Genomic DNA, 26,254 nt, shown 5'->3' with positions numbered 1-26,254 from the left:
TCGAAAGATTACTCTGTGTTCACTATTGGATGCTATACCAAGCCATTTCGAATGTTTATATACGAGTTAAGTAAAGTCTGAAGAGTTCACTACAACTTACAGTTATCTTTGTGGTGTTTCAGCTGAGGCTACGATCTTGCTTTCTCTTGCCCCTTAAAGTAATTCAAGTAAATTTTAATTTCTGTAAACCTGTTGGGTTCCAGAGTACACAGTCGTCTGGTTTAGATTTTTGAGCTTTATGGAAAGTCTACTTACTTCTGGGTTCTTGTACTGAATAGTTATAATGGTTCAGCTGTAATGATTAGCCACTTGTTTTCCTTGTGTGTGAGCTCTAAATTGTTGAATAGAACACAATTTGTAAACTGTTGAAATTCTGACACTTTTAATTAATGTGCGATGTTTTACTGTAGCTGTGATGCAATCGATCGTTTCCACCCTTTCTTATCCTATGGCCCCAGAAACTCCTACAACACGGATACCTGAATATCAAATTCGTATGAACATAGACACTTGCACCCACTTTCTAAAAGTAGTGTAGCATCTTTCGTTTCGAGTGCGACTACATGACATCCAATCAGCCGCCTTTTATTGCCTTTCCTGTCACTGGTCTAGTAAATTCATGAAATTGGAAAGAGACAAGCATGATAGTTTCCACATCCAACGTCGTGAAAATTGTCAACATAGGCACATCAGAAACAATCGAAGTTTTATTTACACTAGACACAGTGATATAAAAGAATATTATTGAATATTGTGAGATGGCAATGTTGCACCCGGAACGGTTTCCAGTACAGAGTAGTTTCTGCAAGTTGAAATCAAAATGCTGGACAGTGTTGTAGCCTTCTGTTGGAAACTTTGGCGTGTGAGAGGATTTACCGGAGTGAACACCTGCTTTGAATGTGCTGTGAAATTCCAGTAAGGGAAGTTGTTCGCAAATATTACCTCCGTGTCACTGAGCTCTGAGCGCCGAGTCCAGCTAGAAGGAGCCTAGCGTGATAGGTAGGATTGGGAAAAGGCTTGACATAAGTTCCCTGCCGGTGTGTGTACGGAAACAGAAATGTTCAGCGGATGACTAAGTGCAGCCTGTTGTACGGAGTCGGGTAGGAAGTTCGCTGCTCTCCTCACATACGGGCGAGTCAAATAGAGCAACGTAGCGTATTGACTACTCAGTGTAAATGAATGACAGTGTACGAACATGTTGCCAGAGGTCTCTCAGTCATCCACATGGCATGATATCGGAGTAACTATAGCGCCAAATGGGCTAAGCCCGCAGTCCGGTGCAGTCGAAGGAAGAGAGTCTGTATGTCAGGGAGCGCTGTTCGCCAGTACAGCGTGGCACGAAGAGAATGTTTGGATTTCTTCACAAGGGAAAAATTCGTCGGGTAACTGGAAGAACAACGAAATGTGACTAGCGAAACCCAAAAGTTTGGCATTGCTCACAGCATTGATTCACATGGATGGGGAACGTTTTGAACTGCACGTCCTGTTGCCCGAATTAGAGGAGGTAGTGGAACATGGTCAAATACAGCAGTAGATGGCCGCTACATTGTGCAACAGACAAGAAAGTTGGGAGAAATCTCGACCACATTTCACAGTATAGCAAGGTATGCAGTCTCATGCTTCACAGTGCCACCATCTGAGTGATCGTTGTCTCTTTGCCTGACGACCAGTACATTGTGTTCCTTTGACATCCGTGTATCGATGCCACCTTTGCGATGTTGCAAGAGCATAGGGGCTTGATCAGCAAGGAGTGAGGTCGCCTGATCGTTTCAGGTGAGATCAGATTCAGTCTGAGTAGTTATTTCTGGGCATACTGTCAAGGCGAGAGAAAGGAACACAGGATACACGTAGTGTCATTGTCGAAAATGTCCTTTCGGTGGTCCAGACGTTACGGTACGGGGAGGCAAGACGTTGCCTGAGCATACTGACCTCCAAATATTTGAACAAGGTACACTCGCTGGTCAAGCCCACGTACGTCTTTTCATTCCTTATGTATGTCTTTTCAATTAATTTTATTTCATTTTTATGAGCGAAAATTTGCGACCTCAACAATCACCACAGGTGGAGTGGATCTTGGAATGAGATGATATTCGGCGGATAAACAAGCCTGCCCATACCCACGACTTAAATCCTACTAAGCACGTGTGGAATGATCTTGGGAGACATATTGCAGGACATCCACATACACCAACGACTGTCCAGCAGCTGTCAACCACTGTAGTGGAAGAATGGAACGCCCTACTCCAAAATCCAACCTCGTGGTCAGCATAGGAGCACATTGCACGGCTTGCATTACTGCCCGTGGTGCTCACACGCCCCGTTAAGAATGATGTACCGCCTTTTGTAATGTCCAGGGAACCATCATAAATCACCGTAAATTCCGGGTAATTACTGTCTTTCAATAAAAGTGTCGTTGCCATTCGTCTTATTGCGAATTTGTTTAGTCACCTTGTATACTGTACTGCAGCAGTTCATTCTATGTAGGATCCAAGTTTCATCCAGCTATGTTATTTGGTAGTGACACATCGTGCGAAAGCTACTTTCGCCTTCAAGTTTTGCACACCTATGTATCTGACTGCTCAGGCATGCAAACGCGTGGAGGAAAATCCCCACAAATGCATTTTGTGGACTTAAAAAAAAGATATAGGCATAAAATGTCAAGTTACCAACAGTGAGATGGAAATTCAGCTCTGACACACTGAATAACATATGAAATCTAAATCTCATTACCTACAGTACATCCCAAAGCCTTTACACAACAGCAGGATCTCTGCAGAATTATTGCGTAAACGCGTAGCAATAGCGCTATGTTGAGGAAATGGTTGATTTGAAATAAGTTATTAGTCAGATAATATGAACCATACTAGTAATTACATCTATAATTTTGTGTACGTTAATTTACTAGTTGTGAAAAGACTAACTTATCCATGTTGTAAGCTATTGCTTTAACGTTCTGTAAGGAGCAAGTGAGTATTTCTATCGTATAGCATCAAATTAATGTGCGTTTCAGCATGCTTCATGGAAGACTTCGTCGGTGAAAACCGAGAAATATACTCGAAGACTGTAAATTTTACATTTACCTCACTAGTGCCGCCACGGCTGAAATCGAGGCAGTGAAAGCGACAGCTGGTTATAGGCTAAATACTGTGGCAGCGGGCGAACACACGATGGTAGGGTTGGACGAGAATTGTTGTCTAGGGAGAGAAAGGGACACTTCGGGGATAGTGGAGTGAACACTTCCTGCTTGTGGATGCTGGAACGAGGACTTCACGTGGCGACACAATACAGAGAAATTAATCTTCTTATTTTATGGGCAACAGAGGCGCAAAGTTGAAAGTCACAAGTTTTGCGAGAGAGGTCAGTAAGACACTTAAATGTTTTCACCAAGCGTTTTGTGCTGTTAATTACAGAGTTTCCGTCAAGTGTCCTGACAAAAGTGGAAATACGAAATGACAGTGCAGCTGTCGTTTTTGCTTTAATTTATAATCACTAACGGTGTTCCGTTATATCATCCTCACGCCCCTTCAACGACGTAAGTTGCGAGGAACTCAATCTCGAGTGAAGTCGGAGCAGGAGCCAGTATTGGATAACCGGTGTCCGTACATCTTTGGTTTACACGACTCCGTAGGATGCTGAATGAAGGGATAGTGCCATGTGAACGAGGAATTTACGGACCCCGTTTATTTAATACTAGCTGCAGTACCCGATTTCGCTCAGGCAGTTTATATGAGATTTGTGTGATAATTGAAATAAGAGGATAAACTTTCATGTATGAGAGACAGAAAAATTATTGAAAACATATTCTAGCTATTTACAATACTTGTTAATGCATAAGAGGTATTTTTTTATTGAAGAAATTCTAATTATTTACAATACTTGTTTATAAACAACATTTTTCATTTTATTATCCGGGGTATATTTAAAGAAATTATTCGAATTTCCATCTCGAGAGCAAGCTACGTGTAGTTGACCGTGAGACAAGCAGAGTCGTTGAGGTTGATGGCGCAATATATTAAAGTTTGTCCTTATTTCTTTTTAATTGTAAAACTGTAGGCTTATTTCATTGTAAATTGCAATCTTTTAAATTGGAATCGCACTTCAGTATAGATCAGTGGTCTTCGGGATAAATAGCGTATGTCCATCGTACTTTCCAGTCATAAGTCTGGCTTCGATAATGTTATTCTATAGCTGTTTGACGGTCATACTTGTTTCATTACATAGTTCTGGTGAATTGAGATTTCTGAGTAGTATGATCGGAGATCCAATTTTAAGTCGAAGGAATTGTAACTGCATCCCTCGTAATTGCAAAGAATTTAGAAACTCTGTAGGAAATTTCACACGATTTGTGGCATGTGCTCTCTTCACCTGGAATTTTGTTTTGAACATTAAAGTTGATATCGTCGACAGTGTTATTTTTAGTTGCCAAAATTGCCCTTTCAAATAGCCAGTTCGGATTTATATAGTTTTGAACAACGTTTGGATCAGTTTGGTCGATGAGTTTGTTTTCAGCAGTGGGTATGTTGCAGAAATCACTGTTGAGTGATGCCGATCTTCTGGTCAGTAGGATATGTGCCTTCGCCTGTTTGTAAAAGGCGTTGAACAAAATGTGCTGCTGTTTCGTCTTTCGATAATTCAGATCTCATGGTTTTTGTAAGTCACAGTTTTTTTTGTAGGTGTGGCCAGAGATGTGATTTTTTTAAGCATGCATTGATCTCGTCTGCTGGTGTTGGCTTGGGGATAACTGGAAGTGTTTGTCGAAAATCTCCTGAGAGTATGAGTAGAGCTACTCCCATCATTTCAGAGTTTCAGCGCAAGTCTTGGAACGTTCTGTCCGTGGTTTCGAATGACGTTTTATGTGCCATTGTGAATTCGTCCCAGAAGATAATTTTAACTATATATACGAAGGCAGTAACTTGTTCTCGAAAGAACAGTTACTGTTGATGACCATGCAGCTTTTCCCTGGAATAAATGATGACTAACTGACAACCTCAGCTGCCGACAGGTGTTGTTGATATACATCGATGTGGACAGCTGAAAATGTGTGCCCTGACGAGTAATGAGTAGGTGGGCAAATGTCTATAAGGTACAATACATATGTAGAATCGTGGACAGTTGGGAATGTGAGTCTCACGGGAAGCGTGCAAGGGATAAGTCCCTGCAGTCGCGCTATTCATCTGTGTCCTCGGTGGCTCAAATGGATGGAGCGTCTGCCATGTAAGCAGGAGAACCCGGGTTCGAGTCCCGGTCGGGGCACACATTTGCAGCTGTCCACATCGAGGTATAACAACACCTGTCGGCAGCTGAGGTTGTCAGTTAGTCATCAGATAATTTTAACTTGCCTTCGAAGTTCATCCCGTCCAGATGCAAGTGCGATGTGTTGTTGAATACTGTTTCCGTCAGCAATTGATTTATTAGAAATGTTTACCCGGTGTCGCCTGTCCGTCCAAGTAAATAATTCCACCAGTGTTGTTGTCGATACGCTCCATGATAACGTTGTAAATTTCCCTTTGATTGTCACTGATGAGTGGTTTGTTGTGAGCAATGTGTTGAAGTAGTTCGTTGATGATGTAACTTTCTTCCTTTGTAATTTCGTAGTTCAGCATACACATAGCCTCTTTTCGTGGTGCTTGCATCCCAAGTTGGACTAAGGTCTGGCTGTTTACTGCTAAACATCTATGTTCCTGGGGAATGAGTTCCATTGAAGATGTCGTCGTTGAATTCGAAGGTCAGTTCAGGATGAGCTTGACGGATTTGGTAATCTCCTTAAAGGAGTCCCATAGCTCTTTTGGATTCGGTGGATTACACGTTATTAGAATTGCGGTGAATGAATCTGTCATTTGTGCAGCTGAGGTTGTGAGTGAGGCTTCCCGTACTGTTAATTCCCAGTGGTTGTCGTTTATCAGTAGTCCTAAGTGTTGTCACTCTTTTATGTACGTCTGGCATAGTTAACTGTCAACAGTCTTGAGATCTGTTTAACTTGTTGGTCCCCGTATTTCGTGTAGCAACATCCGCAGATAGAAACATCCGGCGTTGTTCGGATTTGAGGTTTATACTCGGCGTAGTGCGATAGTTTGTATGATTCTTGGATGATCTTCTACTAAAATTCCTTGTTTTCATCGTTGAAAGATGTTTGTTACGAACCACGATTAATAGATAGGGGCGTCGACATATAGTAATGTTTTCGCGAATGGATCCGTTTGGCACTGTTGGTAAAAAGCTGTTAATGTTGTGTTGTGAGGTGGTTCGCACGCAGTTTTTCTGGCAGTGTCATTTGTAAACTCTCTGTCCATTCTCCAAATGAACTTTTGGACGTTGCATAGTTGATTCGCGTTCCTGTATGGGAAAACCGAAAATCCGCCATGCTGCTTCATTACTGTTGATGTATCTCCGAAGTTGGTACATGAGGTTCTCGTCGTTTCTGTTTTTTTGTTCGCTATCTTTGGTTATTTGTTACTACCTTTGTTCACATACTTAGAGACATATTTTATGAATTTCACTGAACTGTCGTCTTCTACGTTTATGTGTGCTTTGAACATTTTGGTCTTGGGTGATCGCATTTTATATTTTGGATAGCCATCAACTCCAGTTTTTGTGTCACCCAAGTATGGTTTTGAATATTTTTTTTAAATTTTCCACCAATCATGCGTGGCGAATTGGGGTTTAATGGCCCACATGGTCTGTAAATCGTATTTTTCACAACTATGTCGTACAGTTCCGGAGCTTCTTGTGGATTGGGAAATTCAGCTTGGATGATTTTGTCGAGATCCTTTAGATGAATTCTGTCGTGTAGCCATATGAGTTCATGTGAATGAGGCAGTCCTCGTTTTTGACATTCGATTGTGTACATCCAGCATCTAACAATCCCAGAGACGTGGTATTTTGTAATAAATATCATTCGTATTTGTCGAAAAACTCGGCTGTTACGTCATGCCAACGCAAGGCGGCTTGTCTGTATGACAGCTGTTCTTTAATTTCGGGCCACTACAAGTGGCATGTGAATGTTATAAAGAGATCGGGTCGTCCATATTTTCTTATGTAGCTCATGGTGTCTTGAGTGTATTCGTGCATGTGTCTCGAACTTCCTGTATGTGATCAGAGTGAGATTACCATTGTTCAAATATCTCAATGTTTCCGTCGTTTATGATTGCGTCTCGAAGGTGGATGTATTCTTCCATGCCTAGCTTCTTCGGATTCAATTTTATGTGAAGCATCCGTACCGCTTCTACTTTTTGCACGCATATCTACCAGAAACTGTTGGAATAAACGGCGAATGTTGAGAATGTTACTGTATGTTTTATTGTCTCTGATCATTAAGCGGTAATCAAAGAACCTCTTTAAAGTGACTTTTTTATTTGTTTCTATGCCTGTTTTGGGTAGTATTTGTTTCACATTAAAATGATTTCCTTCCTCTCTGTGCAGAAATATAAATGGGTATTGAAGAGCATTATATGAACACTGTGTCTCATTAATGCGTGATAGTCGGTGAGCTCTATACTACCTGGATGTATAACTTCAGCGCTCTGATGGTACCAGCCATATATGCTCATATTTCGTTTCTTACCAAACTACAACGTGGCTGCTACGAAATATCACTAGAACACGAAAAGAAAATACTTTTTGGTTCCGCTTCCACATCAGCCTATAACATCATATGTTGACATAAAGTTCAAAACAAGAAATCAACCTGAAATTCTTTGTCACGTACAGACCGATGGAAATTTGTTTGCCAGATTGCAACATGGCGGACGATATAAAGCATATAAATCTGCTGACATGCTCCAGTTCTGTACTCAGAAACCAGACTTCTACATACAGGTTGTATAGAGATCGCTGATTGTAGTCCTTCTCTTCTTCGTTGTGCAATTACGACACGGCATGCGTTTTCATTGCGCACAATTACGATGGTGACTTCGTCTATCTGTGGTGCGTAACTAATCGATGTTCGTTTTCTCCATGTGGTCTTTTGTCAAATTATAAAGTTATAGCCATCATAAATCTTCGGTCTAGTGCTGTTTTGAATATGTGAATCATTTTATTATATTCGTGTTAGATCCTGTGTACATCTCGGGCTACTTCTCGTCTCAGTCCACTAATATTTGTGCATCGATGATTGATTTCTGTTTCTTCATTTCCGATTAAATGTACTTGCAGAAATTTATAGTCTTCGTTGGATAGTGGTAATAATGATCCCATGTTGCAATAGATTTGTCCTTGGATGAAAAAAAAAAACATAATCGATTTCATCTCCGTTAGCGTTGATTGAAGCGGCACCGAAAGAAATCATTTGTAAGCAGGTGTTGCACGCTTATATGTTTTGAAGAAAGTGTTTTAATTCTAGAGTTTTCCCTTTCATGTAATGTAAAAATTCCTGCAGAGGTGCTTCCAGTGGTCTTAATTTTTCCATTCTTGCAACAGGATCCTGGTATTTCTCTATTTAATTTTTTCTCCATGCCAAATTGGCAGATGTTATGAATTTTTCCTATTACGACGTGTTTGTGTTTCTTATATTCTTTCGTCGGGTCGTAGTGGAATGCTTCATTTGTTAGGTTTACTATTTACTTTTCGTTGTTCGAGCTTCTCATAGGATGATATATTCATGGATGGCTTAGTCCGCAGTCATTTATTACAAGATAGTCTCAAAATTTTTGATTCTTCAGTCTGTTCATTTGGTTGTTCTTCGATTTCTGTGCTTCTCTTGGTGCTCATCCTCGTTCGTTGGAAACCTAAACGTGTTTCGCGCTCTTTGTCTGTTTCGCTTTTCCGCCGTTTTTTCTTTGTCGCAGTTTGCATCAGAACTGGGAAGATCTCCTCCTCTTTCACATTTATGAATTGTATAAAATACACTACTCGCCATTAAAACTGCTACACCAAGAAGAAATGCAGAAGATAGACGGGTATTCATTGGACAAATATATTATACTATCACTGACAGTTTCACGCAATTTGGGTGCAAAGATCCTGAGAGATCAGTACCCGTAACAACCACCTCTGGCCGTAATAACGGCCTTGATACGCCTGGTCATTGAATCAAACAGAGCTTGGATGGCGTGTACACGTACAGCTGCCCATGAAGCTTCAACGTGACACCTCAGTTCATCAAGAGTAGTGACTGGCGTATTGTGACGCCACCATTGCCTAGACGTTTTCAATTGGTGAGAGATCTGGAGAATGTGCTGGCCAGGGCAGCAGTTGAACATTTTATGTATCCAGAAAGGCCCGTACAGGACCTGCAACATGCGGTCGTGCATTATCCTGCTGAAACGTAGGGTTTCGCAGGGATCGAATGAACGGTAGAGCCACGGGTCGTAACACATCTGAAATGTAACGTCCACTGTTCAAAGTGCCGTCAATGCGAACAAGAGGTGACCGAGATGTGTAATCAATGGCACCCCATACCATCACGCCGGGTGATACGCCAGTATGGTGATGACGAATACACGCTTCCAATGTGCGTTCACCGCAATGTCGCCAAACACGGATGCGACCATCATGATGCTGTAAACAGAACCTAGATTCATCCGAAAAAATGACGTTTTGCCATTCGTGCACCCAGGTTCGTCGTTGAGTACACCATCGCAAGCGCTCCTGTCTGTGATGCAGCGTCAAGGGTAACCGCAGTCATGGTCTCCGAGCTGATAGTCCATGCTGCTGCAAACGTCGTAGAACTGTTCGTGCAGATGGTTGTTGTCTTGCAAACGTCTCCATCTGTTGACTCAGGGATAGAGACGTGGCTGCACGATCCGTTACAGCCATGCGGATAAGATGCCTGGCATCTCGACTGCTAGTGATACGAGGCCGTTGGGATCCACCACGGCTTTCCGTATTACGCTCCTGAACCCACCGATTCCATATTCTGCTAACAGTCATTGGATATTGACCAATGCGAGCTGCAATGTCACGATACCATAAACCGCAATCGCGATAGGCTACAATCCGACCTTTATCAAAGTCGGAAACGTGATGGTACGCATTTCTTCTCCTTACAGGAGGCATCACAACAACGTTTCACCAGGCAACCCCGGTCAACTGCTGTTTTTGTATGGGAAATCGGTTGGAAACTTTCCTCATGTCAGCCACTTGTGTGAATGCTCTGAAAAGCTGACCATTTGTATATCACAGCATCTTCTTCCTGTCGGTTAAATTTCGCGTCTGTACCACGTCATCTTCGTGGTGTATCAATTTTAAAGGCCAGTAGTGTATTAATCAAATCACCTTTTCATTAACAAATATACCAAGTACACTTGACACACTTTTCCGACTTTATTTTCGATTTGTATTCAGTCTTTGTATTACTTTGACTACTCACACTTGACTGTTTGCTTTTATTCACTCACTGCAATACTTTTGCGGTTCCTCCCTTTGTAAATGTTAAGAAACTGACGTTCGAACCCACGAATGGTCCTGCTTTATATACCCCTAACAAAGGATAGCTCCACTAGTAGCAAATTCCAGAACATATCAAAAAGGCTTCGAATGGTCCACAATGTTCCAGAATATTCCAAAACATTCTGTAATCTTCCTGAATGTTCCAGACTATTTCCGAACATTTCACAACATCCCGATCATTGTGGAACTTTCCGGAACATTCTGGAATGTTGTGGAACTCCCTCGAATTTTCTCGAGTGTTGTGGAATGTTCTCGAATAATTTCGAATGTCCTGGAAACTTCTAGAAATTTCTAGAGGACGAAACTTTCTACTCCGTATGTCTTCAAAAGCACGCCTCTTAGGTAAAAACTGGAATGTTCTTCATGGATGGGGGATAGAGGGCTCCCACACCGTACAAATCCCTTGATTGTATCGGGACTCGTTTCGCAGTTTTAGCGGCATGCACAATATACACTTACTTTCCTAATATATACTGATTACGAGTGCACACGAGATTGGATTCCTCCCAATCAATGTGAAGCAAATTAACTTTGCTCTTCACTTAGTGGAATATAATGAAGCGTTGTATACGTCGGGTGCCAGTTTTCGTTGCTCTCTCAACAGACTTCAGCCGCCAAAGGGCTTGTATTAAAATATTATTGGAATCTGTGAATTACAGTGTGTTCTAATTTAATGAATCATATTGTATCAATTTATTTATATTCATTTAATATTGCCAGTCGAGGGGAACGGTTTTCACCGGCTCGCGATGGGCCGTTACGTACTTAATTTCGAGCCAAAGACATTATTTCAAATCCGATTGCAAGCTATAGTTTCGCACATAGGGTGTTGCGTCACAAATGAAGCTATGATTTATTTAACAATGGATGTTTAATAGTCAACAATATACGTAATAAATCAGTATCACATGCCCGATATGAATACTGCACGATGCCGACAGCTGCCATAGTAAGAAAATGTACAAATCAAGGCAACGAAAACGTATATCCTTTGGATGTGACCTTAAGAACTACATGGTCTTAACACAAAGCCCAGTTGCAATGACACTGTACAGAGCACTGTGGGAGGCTGCGTTCATACCGTGCCGTCGTTGTTGTTCTTTCTTAAGCAATTTCATCAGTGAAACCTATTTCTTGCCCATCAGTACGTCTTCGTAATAAGGAGCCCACTGAGTGAGAAGAATATATGAATTACTTTTGGGAGCAACCAGTGTGAAGAAATACATATGACTAGACTGACAAGTTCTTAGCAAGTAGAACATAGCGTGTTATTTTTAACGAGGAGGAATCTTCAAACGTAACAGTAATTTCAGATGTACTCCAAATTTAAACGGCTTCTAGCACTATGGGACTTAACTTCTGAGGCCACCAGTCCCCTATAAGTTAGAACTACTTAAACCTAACTAACCTAAGGACATCACACACATCCATGCCCGAGGCAGGATTCGAACCTGCGACCGTAGCAGTCGCGCGGTTCCAGACTGTAGCGCCTAGAACCGCTCGGCCACTCCGACCGGCAGATGTACTCCAAGGCAGTATTGTAGGACCGTTACTGCCAGAAAAACGTGTAACCCTTTCGCGGGTCAATTTTTTGTAGCAGCTCTGGGAGGATAATTTTTTTGCTATACTATTAGAATTGTGATCAACTGGCTATATTTTTCGATAATTTTGTTTCTGTGATTTAGGACGCAGCTCAGCACCTTTGGCTCTGAGCACTATGGGACTCAACTGCTGAGGTCATTAGTCCCCTAGAACTTAGAACTAGTTAAACCTAACTAACCTAAGGACATCACAAACATCCATGCCCGAGGCAGGATTCGAACCTGCGACCGTAGCGGTCTTGCGGTTCCAGACTGCAGCGCCTTTAACCGCACGGCCACTTCGGCCGGCGCACAGCACCTTTGTGAGATATTAAAACTGTGGTGATAAATGGATTTCCCAATACTTTTGTGAGTTGTTATGTGTTGTCATTACACGAGAAAAACTATGAGCAGTGTTTTCTGTTTTTATTTTATGTTTTCTGTTTCTTTGTTTAAAAATTTTACTTACCACGGTATGAAAACAATCCTAGAAACTTTGTATCGCGATCAAGGTATGCGCAGATGTTGCACAGCAAGGGAACACGAGGACAGACATAGTCGTCGTCAAATTCCGGTGGATCATGTCTCACCACACTGGGGGCTCGTCGTACTGTGCACCAGTCACACTGTAACTCCCTTACATCTACTCCTGCCATCGAAGTAACCGACTGCCTACAACAATCTGTGTCATCGCATACGGTTGGCCAGAGACCAACAGTAGATGGATCAAGGAATTACCATGGCATGTGCAGGCTGCCGTTGACATCACAAATACAAACGGCAAACGGCAGCGTTAGGAGTAGCGCCATGGACTCCTGGCGAATGGCGTCGCATTGTGTTCAGTGATGAATCGCTGTTCTGCACTGCCCCGGTGACTACAGTCGGGGTGTACGAGTATGGCGGCAATCTGGGTAGAAGCCCAATTCTTCCAGTGTTTAGGACAGACACAGCTGTGTTACTCCTGACGTCATGTCGTGGGAAGGCAGCAATTAAGACTTCAGGTCACAGCGGGTACTGATTGAGGGAACTTTGACGGCACAATGTTATGTCACTCTCATCCTGCGTCCTCACGTGTTACCTCTCATGCGACAGTATCCCGCTGCCGCTTTTCAACAGGACAATACTTGTCCACACATTTCACATGCCTATAAACCGTAGTCGTCATTTTGAGTCACACCCAAGGCTAACACGATTCCCAGATCTGTCCAAAACTGAAACTCGCTCGTCAAATCAGTTCCAATATCAGTACCCAATAGGCTGCATCACGGACAAGTTACAACAGTCGTGGGGCAGCTTGTCCCATGATACAACGGCCTTACGGCATCTTTCTCGACAGGATCAGTGTGTGCATCACACCATACAGGATGCAACGTTATACCGATGAGTAGCCGCCTACTGGCAAATTCTTTGTAAATTTGATTATCTTTTGTAATTTATGAAATTACATCACATACCCTCTCAACTCCTGACATTTGATTTCGTTTCCAGCTCCCTTTTTAGGTGTTTCACTTTTTTGAGGCAGTGTAGATTTTTCACAAATGAAACACCGTAGTCGTAATTGCAACCGAAGTATATAACAAACTAACCGTAATTAAGCTCTACTACGCAGAAATTCACTGAGTCTAGCTTCCTTAGAGAGCTCTAACGGTGATGGTCTTAAGCATGATTCGAATAGAGACAGATTTCAACGAAGATTACTGCAGGTGTCAGAAGAAAAACATTTGCAAGACGAGAATAAATTCAAAACTCACACTCATGTTAATATCTGCACCCATGTGAGCGAACTACTGTTCTAGAAGATTTAACTACGAATGCAAGTACTATGAACCCAGTTTCAGTGAAACTATGTTTTCTTATAAATAAATTCACGATTCAATATGCAAATTTGTAAAGCATTTAATTATGAAAAGAAATAAGAAATTATGTCAATATTTCGCACAAAAATCGCGCAACAGATGAATGGGAGGCATTATGTCTCCAAATGAACATTAACCACAGTAAAAATCCAGTCATAAGATCCTATAAAAATGTAGAAGAGTGCAAAAGTGACTACGTCTTGGTTGAGACACTGCGCCACTTATTTCGGAAAACAAGAAAAAACACAAAAGTAAATCTTCCACAGTAACTCTGCATTCAGCAAACGACGGCGAAACTTCCGCTACCACCTGTAAATTTGAGTGCAAAAGACCTGTTGTCTACTACCATTAATGTAGGAAAACTACTTGAAATCCAAGCTGTTTCATTATTTGAACTGTTTGCAATCACTGATAGTAAATAAGGAGGTGCTTTCTAACATGTATGCACAACATGATGGCAGACAATAGTTGCATCATGAATGCACGTAAATCTTCGCTAAGTGATTCAGGAAAGTGGTAATGTGTAACAGCAAAAGCAATTAAGTGATCTATATTAACTTCAGAGTAAATAAGCAACAACTTGAGCCACTTGGCTTTCAAAATACATATGGAATATTAAGAGTGAAAATTAGTGAGCATACAAATTGAAATCTAAGTACCGCATAACCAGCATAATATAGAATGACCTAGCTTGTAGGAGAGAATGATAAAACTGAATGCATAATGCTTTGGACTAAATGAAAAAAACACGATCTACCAACCAACTTCTAACTGAAGAAAAGCTCAGAGATCCTGAACTTCCGAAACACCATGCGCCTAACTAACTGACCTGTGAAAATCATCACAAGTGTAACAAGCGCAATAAATGAAAATGACCGTGCATTACCACTTTTCATTTTAATACCATCTTATTTCGTACTTAATTCACTCACGTAATTTTAAGTATCTGTATGCTTTTCTTCATTTAAATGCTTCCAGTTTCTTCTCCTCCGTCTGACATGCGGAAGAGATTTAAATATCACTCTGTTCTATTCGATACATTACCAAAACCTACACCTACTCCCTTCAGTCATGAAACAAGCAAGTTTCGAGTACTCTGCAGGTGGAATGGGTGGGAACCCAGTTAGAAAACTGACACACACCAGAACACTGGAAGTGACCCTAGGCAGCGTATTCGTGGATAGGGAGCATTGTTACAAAGCGCTAGTAGTGCCAAATGGTACTGACACAGCCAACTTCGGATCGAAAATAATACCGTCGGACAAAAACGTAAACCAGTCAGAAGAGAAGGAGGAAACGAAATAAAACTTCTCTGGCAGAGAGGGTGCATTATGTTGCCGGCCGGTGTGGCCGATCGGTTCTAGGCGCTTCAGTCCAGAACCGCGCGACCGCTACGGTCGCATGTTCGAATCCTGCCTCGGGCATGGATGTGTGTGATGACCTTAGGGTAGTTATGTTTAAGTAGTTCCAAGTTCTAGGGGACTGATGACCTCTCAGAGCCATTTGAACCATTTTTCGTGCATGATGATACTTCTTTGATTACAAAATCGAGTCAAATTTACAAAGAACAAAGATCTTGGTAATATGAGCTCATTTACAACTAGCATGTAATACAACACGTCCATCCACCCCATCCCACTGGCAGGATACACGCCATGATTCGGTAGGAAAGGGTGTCATAATAGCTAATAAGTCGTTGTGTCTTCCCGAGACAAATTGACCACCATCTATTGTAAATGGTCCTTGGCGTCCTGGCTTCTTGAACTAGGATGGAGATGACGTCAGAGTTGGTCCCACACATGTTCTATAGGAGACAGACCTGGGGAACCTGCTGGCCACAGGACTACCTCAGCATCACGCTGCCTCTTCATAGAGACAGTGCCATGTATGGACGGGAATTGTTCTGCTCGAAAGTAGTACCATAACATCATCGCATGAGAGCTAGCACACAGGTTGTCCGCGACGTGCTGTTCTGCCATTAAAGTTCTTTCAGTCACTACCACTCGTGAACTGAAGTCGTACCCGATGGCTTTCCACATCATGTTGTTGCTCTGGGCCACATAATGTAGAAAGTTATCGGGTATGACTTCAATTCACGGGTGGTAGTGACTGAAAGAACTTTAATGCAGAACAGCGCGTCACATCTAAAAACATTGGATGACTAGATCCTCCTCCCAGGTCGCCGCCATACTCACTGACGATGATCGTCTAGTGTAGTGCAAAACTACGTATCATCACCGAAGACAATGTGATGGCATTCATGAGGAGCCCAGGCGTCCGGCTCATGGCTCCACTCCAAACGAAGCCGTTTGTAGTGTGGTTAGCGACATGGGACGAAAATTCCCTAGACCTGATGCTTCTAATCACTGACAATGCTGTAGCATGACAGGATTCCTCAGCGAGTCCATTACTTGTTGTCGGCTGGCAGGCGCAGAAACGAAGGTGTTACAATGTTCCTGGCGCACAATACAGTGATCCCCATTAGTGGTCAGACGTGGTCACCCAGAACACTGTCCGACTACTGATTTTACGGAATACAAGACGCATTTTTTTTCTTCAAAAAACTGTCACCAACATTAAGGTGCGTCTCGTACTCGAAATTAATATGAAATGGTCCAGTGTTTGATATAAAATTTCCGCCAGTCTTAAAAATGGCCATATATAAAATGCCGCGGAAAAACTATCTCTATCTGGCAACAGTGTATTCAACTGGCAGCAGCAATGCACCGATGTGATGAACATGAGTTGTGAGGATTCACAAGCTTACTAAAATTGTTCCGTCCCATCACAAATGCACAACACTGTTGAACTCAAAGTGATTTATGTTATCGGTAGGAACACGATATTTTTGTTAGTAGCTAGTTTCGTAACGGAAAAAAATCAAAGGTATTTATACAATGCGGGATATAAATTGAAAGTAGTAACGTATGCAGAACACGGAAACAGAGAAGCTGAGCGGCATTTCGGCACTCCACCAACAGAAAAAAAACTAGTCACAATTGGCGGGCTAGTTAAGAAGAAGCGAAAAAAATGAGGAAGACTAAATGTGCAAATAGATGACTGAATGCAAAAAGGCTAAAACTAGCAGATAATGTGTTGAAATTGATTCAAGGACACCGTCAAAATGCCATTGGCACTAATACGAAATTGATTCAAATAAATGCTCTAATGCTAGCGCTACAGAGGAACTTAACAGACTCTATGAGTGGAATTGGTTGGTGCTACAGATCTATGAAGCGTCATGGACTTAACATGCGAACCAAAACCAAATACCACAAGAGTATGAAGAGTAAATATTATCTTTCCATCGATTTTTTATTCAACATCGAAAGAAAACCAGTGTGGAACTAAGTCAAGAAACGAATATAGACGAAACTCTTTTGACGTTTAATGTACCGAGTAACAGTACCGTTGTCATGAAAGGTGCTGTTACTGTAACTATAAAAGCAAGAGGACGTGAAAAATGCAATACACTGTTGACCTTTCATGTTGTGCTGGCGGTAGTAAATTTATTCCACTGATCATTTTCTAGCGCAAAATAATGCCGGAACCATCTGAAATACCGTCAAGTGTTGTCGTTCACGTACATGACGAGGGTTGGACGGACAAGGCTGATATGATATTATGGATTAAGAGATTGTGGGAGAGAAGGTAAGGGTGCTTTATTGAGGAAGAGTTTTCTTCTTCTGCTAGATCAGTTTAGTAGTCATTTGAAAACTTCTGTGAAAAAGAAATTGAGACAGGGAAGTACAGAGCTTCGCTGCCATTCCGGGAGGACTTACTTCACAATTGCAACCTGTTAATGTCTCGATAAATAAGCCATTTGAAATGTATACGAAAGAGGAACGGAACAATTGGATGATGCATTACACCCAAAATGAATTCACTCCGGAGGAAGCTTTAAAACGACCTACAATCCGACAAGTGGGTAATTGGATAAAACAGTTGCGGTCTAGAGTGAGAGAAGACATTATTCTGAAATCTTCCAAGAAGTGCGGCATAAATAACGGTCTCGACGGCAGCGAAGACCATCTTGTATATGGAGAGGACAATGATGTCAACGAAGAGGAAGAAGAAGAAGAAGAAAGCGCAGACGAAGATTTTTCAGGAATTTTAAAGGTCAGTTCGGTTTTATAAACTAAGCATTGTTTTTGGTCTGGCTTTGCAATCTAATAATAAAAATGATAAAAATGTCATTTAAAAAATGCTTAAAAATTAAGATTAGTCTTTTAGTTTGTAGCGTTTTATAGTCCGTAAAATAGGTAGTACGCCACGTTCCCTTGCACTCCAGTATTGGGTCACTGTTATATCCGAATGCCCCACAAATCTGGATATTGCACTATACGACCAGCCGACGAAATGGAGATGCCACAATGAGGCCCCTTTCAAACTCTGTTGGGAGCTGATAACACTGCATCCCACCAGTACGTGGCGTCCCCGAGTCATTCATACTGATAAAACCTGACGCTATTCACGCCCCTTATATACGTTACCAGTTATGGTAACAGCACTGTACAGGAACAACACTGATGTACCCTGGTAGCCGTTCTACCTTTCACGGAGAGCTGGCACTGTTTACAGCAGCTGATTATGTACGTGTACAAAGTTACATTGTCATCCGACCATTTCTTCTAGGTGCTTCATTTATCGTGTCAGGCAGTTTATAGTTAATTATGTTCACATTTTGTTTCATTTTTATACTACCGGTATTATACATCTAAATTAGTACCGGACACCCACAAAAACATACGTTTTTCATATTAGTGCATTGTTCTGCCACCTACCGCCAGGTAATCCGTATCAGGGATCTCAGTAGTCATTAGACATCGTAAGAGAGCAGAACTCACGGACTTCGAACGTGGTCAGGTGGTTGGATGCTACTTGTGTCATACGTCTGTATGCGAGATTTCCAAATTCCTAAACATCCTTAGGTCCACTGCTTTCGATGTGATACCGAAGTGGAAACGTGTAGTGACACGTACAGAACAAAAGCGTACCGGTCGACCTCATCTGTTGACTGACAGACACCGTCGGCAACTGAAGAGGGTCGTAATGTGTAATAGGTAGACATCTATCCATACTATCAACAGGAATTCCAGACTACATCAGGATCCACTGAAAGTACTATGACAATTAGGCGGGAGGCAGGAAAATTTGGATTTCATGGTCGAGCGGCTGCCCATAAGCCACACATGACGCAGGTAAATGACAAACGACGCCTCGCTTCGTGTACGGAGCGTAAACATTGGACGATTGAACAGTGGAAAAACGTTGTGTGGAGTGACAAATCACGGTACACAGTGTGGCGATCCGATGGCAGGATGTGGGTATGGCGAATGCCCGGTGAACGTCATCTGACAGCGTGTGTACTGGCTACTGTAAAATTCGAAGGCATTGGTGTTGTGGTGTGGTTGTGTTTTTCATGGAGGGGGTTTGTACCCCTTGTTATTTTGCGTGGCACTGTCACAGCATAGGCCTACATTGATGTTTTAAGTCCTTTATTTGCTTCCCACTGTTGAAGAGCAATTCGGAGATGGCGATTGCATCTTTCAAAACGATCGAGCACCTGTTCATAGTGCATGACCTGTGGCGGAGTGGTTACACGACAATAACATCCCTGTAGTAGACTGGCCTGCACAGAGTCCTCACCTGAATCATACAGAACACCTTCGGGATGTTTTGGAATGCCGACGTCGTGCCAAGCTGCACCGACCGACATCGATACCTCTCCTCAGTGCAGAATTACGTGAAGAATGGGCTGCCTTTCCGGCACCTTGTTGACCGTATTCCTGAGAGAGTGGAAACTGTTATCAAGGCAAAGGGTGAGCCAACTCTATATTGAATTCCAGAATTAGTGATGAAGAGCACCACGAACTTGTAAGCCATTTTCAGCCAGGTGTCCGGATAATTTTGATAACACACACACACACACACACACACACACACACACACACACATATATATATATATATATATATATATATATATATATATATATATATATATGGTGGTCCATTGATCGTGACTGGGCCAAATATCTCGCGAATTTTAGACGAACAGTTGGTAACAGGTAGTTTTTTTAAATTAAAATACAGAACGTAGGTACGTTTGAACATTTTATTTCGGTTGTTCCAATGTGATACATGTACCTTTGTGAACTTATCATTTCTGAGAACGCATGCTGTTACAGCGTGATTACCTGCAATTACCACATTAATGCAATAAGTGCTTAAAATGATGTCCGTCAACCTCAAAGCATTTGGCAATACGTGTAACGACATTCCTCTCAACAGCTAGTAGTTCGCCTTCCGTTATGTTCCGACATGCATTGAGAATGCGCTGACGCATGTTGTCAGGTGTTGTCGGTGGATCACGATAGCAGATATCCTTCAACTTTCCCACAGAAAGAAATCCGGGGACGTCAGATCCGGTGAACGTGGGGGCCATGGTATGGTGCTTCGACGACCAATCCATCTGCCATGAAATATGCTATTCAATACCGCTTCAACCGCACACGAGCTATGTGCCGGACATCCATCATGTTGGAAGTACATCGCCATTCTGCCATGCAGTGAAACATCTTGTAGTAACATCGCTAGAACATTACGTAGGAAATCAGCATACATTGAACCATTTAGATTGCCATCGATAAAATGGGGACCAATTATCATTCCTCCCATAATGCCGCACCATATATTAACCCGCCAAGGTCGCTGATGTTCCACTTGTCGTAGCCATCGTGGATTTTCCGTTGCCCAATAGTGTATATTATGCCGGTTTACGTTACCGCTGTTGGTGAATGACGCTTCGTCGCTAATTAAATGCATGCAGAAAATCTTTCATCGACCAGTAATTTCTCTTGTGCCCAGTCGCAGAACTATATACGACGGTCAAAGTCGTCGCCATTCAATTCCTGGTCCATAGAAATATGGTACGGGTGCAATCGACGTCGATGTAGCATTCTAAACACCGACGTTTTAGAGATTCCCGATTCTCGCGCAGTTTGTCTGCTCTGATGTGCGGATCAGCCGCGGCAAGCAGCTAAAACACCTACTTGGGCATCATCATTTGTTGCAGGTCGTGGTTAACGTTTCACATGTGGCTGAACACTTCCTGTATCCTTAAATAACGTCACTATCCGGCGAACGGTCCGGACACTTGGATGATGTCGTCCAGGATACCGAGTAGCATACATAGCACACGCCCGTTGGGCATTTTGATCACAATAGCCATACATCAACACGATATCGACCTTTTCCGCAATTGGTAAACGGTCCATTTTAACACAGGTAATGTATCACGAAGCAAACACCGGGCGCACTGGCGGAATGTTCCGTGATACCACGTACTTATACGTTTGTGACTGTTACATCGCCATCTGTCACAAAGCAAAAAAAGTGGTCCAATAAAACATTCATATTTATTTACGTACTACAAGAATATATGATAAAAAATGGGGGTTGCTATTTTAAAAAAACGCAATTGGTTTCCGTTTGACCTATGGCAGCGCCATCTAGCGGGCCAACCATAGCGCCTTCTGGTTTCCCCCTTCAAGCTAAACGAGTTTCGTTTTTTGTAGTTTTTTCGTTTGATGATTATTTCGTGAGATATTTGGCCCGGTCACTATCAATGGACCACCCTGAGTTTGTACATTATTTAATGATGCTTTGAAATGAATAAACAAATACTTTAAAAAATATTTTTTGGCTTGCGCCAGTCTGGTTATAATGTCATGTTTTTTCTTGTTGAATCTCGTTTACAATTTATGTGAAGCTTTTCAGTTCTTCCGCTATTTTCTCCAATTTTGATGGTTAGCAAGGCGGTTTTCTCCACTATTCATTGCTTTCATCTCCCTTTGATTCTCGTTAACTCAAATTTAGGAGCTGTCATGGACAACCATCGGCGTGAATATATTTTAGCTTAGCCGTAGAACGAGCTGTTGGAAATATTTAGATGGATTGGAGGGTCACACGTGGGGCTTAAGAGCTGTTATGTTGTGGAGGGCAGAGCTATCGGAGATTGGAGAGAACCACGCAGCACGCATATGTTGATTATATTATCATGTCACACGGTTTGAACAAGCAAAGGAGCTGTCGAAAATGTTTCCTACACAGGAGGTTATGGGACGCTTTTAGCCGAAGACGCAGAATATTCAGTGACGATTGTGGCAGCAATGATTACTATGATCCGTCAGAAATAGTGGCTGTGGTTATTTTGGCTATGTAGTGAACTCTTGATACATCGTTGCTGTTTACACTCATAATGTAGTAAATTAATTAAAATGTGCATGTACGTCGGCTAAGAAAAATATATTTTCCTTTGCTAGCTGCTCCACTTGTGAATGAGCGGAATACCCATGTCTCAGAACATATGTCTATTGTTAACACTGGGACGTTTGTCATTAAATAGATATTATACTGTTATTTTTATTATCACACACTACTTCAAATTCAATGTGGTACTGCATTAAATGTGCGGCCCTTAAAATAAAATAAAATTTTACTTTAATTATTTAAATTCCAACAAAATTGTGAACTTCTCTGTGTCGCTCAGGAAACGTGAATGACTTCTGTCCAGCTGTGAGATATCGTTTTGGAATACGATACGTTGTATCACTCGTAACTATACGAGCAGCAGCGGTGGGGACCCTTCTTGGAAAGCTGCAAGCTCCGCGCAGCTGTGAATGAGAGATCTCGTCTGTCACAGGTAGTGCCCCATTGACGACAGTTCATGAGAATTTCCAGAATAGAAAACTATTTACAAACGAACAGCCTAGGTAGATGAAAAATCTACTACCAAAAACTGTGTAACGAAGGTCCAACCGAATTTCCAGATATGCGAGTGGAAGTCAAAAAGTAAAGGAATTTTTGAGAAAAGGAATATTTATTATCGTGATAGAAAACTTAAACATACATTATTTGTCCACACAACTTTCCTGCGCTTCAACGTACTCTGTCCAACGTTCCACAAGTTTTTTGATTCCGCCGGAAAAAAGTTTTCTGGTTGGACCTTGTGGCGAAATAAGTAAAAAAATTAAATTTATTGATTTTTTTTGAACAGAGAAAAAACTATGGATATGGAACTTTAACTTTAGAATTTCTGAAAGGCTTTTTTACGGACTGTATTGACCGGCTTGAATGCGGACAAATTCAGTGCTGCGTGAAATTTGCCTGTAATATAATTTACAATTCCGATTAATAACATTTTTGAATACTACGTCATCGTTGATTTAATCAGAGTTCTCACCTTAGACGTAGAATTAGTCCTTCTGCCACAATATTAATTCATTAGTCGCCATCGATGTTCTTCTCTTTGTTGACCCTGTGAATCTTCGTAAGTCGGCATCGGTTTACTTCACGAAGACGGTGGAAACAAAGGAATACACTGCTACGTCGCTTTAAATAATTCTAGTAAAACTTAGATACTTTTCACTATTTTTTAGTCACAAGACAATAAGACTTGCTCTGCTCGTTCCACAAACCATAAATACTAACAAGATGGCTGCCTTTCAGCACACACCAAAAATTACGTCCATCCCATACAAGGTAACAATCGAACGTGTATCTTAACTTCTTGGAGTCTGAAACAAAAGAGAGTCCAATGTGAACATTACAGAGATTATATTCTACATTCATCTCAATTTAATCTTTGGGGCAGACTTTAAAAGCCGGCCGGTGTGGCCGTGCGGTTAAAGGCGCTTCAGTCTGGAACCGCGTGACCGCTACGGTCGCAGGTTCGAATCCTGCCTCGGGCATGGATGTGTGTGATGTCCTTAGGTTAGTTAGGTTTAAGTAGTTCTAAGTTCTAGGGGACTTATGACCACAGATGTTGAGTCCCATAGTGCTCAGAGCCATTTGACCCAGACTTTAAAGTATTGAATCTCTCTGCGTCGAAATGTGTCATTACAACCTGTGCCCAATTTTGCACTGCATCAATGAGTTCTACATCGGTTGCAAATCTCCTCCCTCTGAACGCTTCCATCAACAGTCCAAACTTTTGGAAATTGCTTGCGGCCAGATCTGAACTATATGGCGGTTGTTCCAGCGATTCGAATCCCTACTCCTTTATTGTGTCGGCCTTCCGTTGGGCAAAATGTGGCTGTGCATTATCTTGCTGCAGGATGACTCCTTTTCTCAGTTCCCCTCGACGTTTGAATCTGATTGCAGATTTCAGTTCAGTTGATAACAAATCAAAGTACTTCTCACTGTTCACAGTGCAGCTTCATTGGGTGAAACTAATGGCTATCACACCTTCCATATACCAGAATAGTATTAGCATAATATTACCAGCTGATGGTTGACGTTTAAGTTTCTTAACTTCTGGTGATGATGGGTGTTTTAAAAATGGTTCAAATGGCTCTAAGCACTATGGGACTTAACTTCTGAGGTCGTCAGTCCCCTAGAACTTAGAACTACTTAAACCTAACTAACCTAAGGACATCACAAACATCCATGCCCGAGGCGGGATTCGAACCTGCGACCGTAGCGGTCATGCGGTTCCAGACTGAAGCGCCTAGAACTACACGGCCACACCGGCCGGCGGGCGTTTCCAAATCATGACTGTACCTTACTTTCTGGTTCGTAATGGTGCACCTACGTTTCGTCAACGATTTGCTGTAAAAAATCCATATCCCTCGCGATGATGACAGGCCAATTGTTTACGAGAGATATCCATTCTTTACGCCTTATGCTGCGATGATAATTCTTACGGTACCGACCTTCCGCACAAAATGGTTCAAATGGCTCTAAGCACTATGGGACTTAACATCTGAGGTCATTAGTCCCCTAGACTTAGAACTACTTAAACCTATCTAACCTAAGGATACCACACACATCCATGCCCGAGGCAGGATTCGAACCTGCGACCGTAGCAGCAGCGCTGTTCTGGACTGAAGCTCCCAGAACCTCTCGGCCACAGCGGCCGGCCCTTCCGCACACTTTCCGAATATTTCGCCTGTCGTGTAAGATGGAATACGCTGAACCATGACTGTTATGTAACGTATTGGTGATGTAGCCCACCGTTTCCCATCGCCATACACTCAACGGCTTACACAATTACCCTCAGTTGTTGACGTCAGTTGCCTGCCTGACCTCTTCTCGATACGTAATCAAGTTCTTTGATGCGCTCTGTCCATTCGTAGATCCAATATCGCGATAAACAGCTGTCACCATACTGCGCTTGCATTCGACAAATAATTTCCGAAGGTTTAACACCTTCCACAAACGGAAAATGAATCGCTGCTCTCAATTACTCCATGGTGCACATCGACTGTGGAGGTGCCATATTTCACGGTCTGCTACAATACAACGACGGCACAGAATTGTTGCAGACGACAATACTTCACCCCTGGATACCATAGTGCGTATGGCGAACGAAGAGCTCTGACAGTTGACGCGACCTTGTCGCAGGTGCTTCACGCAGTCACAACGGCCCATCAGATAGTGAGATTTTGTTTACGTTACCGTGGTAATTCCCAGTGTTGCCGTAGTGCTGGGCGATCACTGCTGGCTCGCTGCCTGTCCGTGTTGAACACTGGCAACTCCGCTGCCAGCTGTCAGAGATTTGAATGGAGTGAAGGAAGGATATGAAATAATTTTATAACATTTTATATTGCGTACAGTACAGGAACAGCTCGGAGACGATGATTGATTGTACAGTATCTTTGATGGTATGGTCTGTGGACAATAACTACGTTGAAAAGTACTGTCTTGCCTTCAGTACTAACCTGAACACAACGGAACATCTTTGGGATGACTTGGAACTTCGACTTCACTTGAGACTTCAGCATCCACTATCACTACCTTCTCTTGTTTTACTGCTTGAGAAGGAATGGGCTGCCTGTCCTCAACAGACATTCACACGTCTCATTGAAAGTGAGACGCTACTCATCAAGAACAAAAACATACGCTTCACAAGCAAAGCTGTTCTGCATTAATGTCAGAAGTCAATCATAATCGAGAAATGAAATAACAAAACTAGAACTACAGAAATTTATAGAAAGTCACAAGTCATTGGGCACAGTATAACGTCCACAATATTATTTCTTGCTTGGGTCCTAATTCAGTAGTCTTACAAAGGAATGCAAATTTCTGCCACGCAGGTGTTGGTATAGAATTTTTAGTGCTGTTTGCGTCAGCATATCTGTTCATATCCGTCAATATGCAGTGCCCTCCCCCTCCCGTCTGTCGATATGGAGTGCTCTCCCCCCCCCCCCCCCCCGCCTCCCACTAGTATACCTACTGCAAGACAGATTTGCATACTTTAGGCGGCATTCGCGGTTTGTCGGGTGCTGCTCTATGATTACTTTTATTCTTTCAGTCAGTTATTTACTTGTAAAAGTTCTTTAACATGTTTACAAGTGCTACATAACCTAACGAAAGTTCATTGAAGTATCATGTACATATACTGCAGTACTATTACTAATTATTATAC

The sequence above is a fragment of the Schistocerca piceifrons genome, chromosome 1 (genome assembly GCF_021461385.2).
Source record: "Schistocerca piceifrons isolate TAMUIC-IGC-003096 chromosome 1, iqSchPice1.1, whole genome shotgun sequence".
In the NCBI taxonomy this organism is placed as follows: Eukaryota; Metazoa; Arthropoda; class Insecta; order Orthoptera; family Acrididae; genus Schistocerca; species Schistocerca piceifrons.
Note: the sequence above shows the minus strand (reverse complement) of the source record.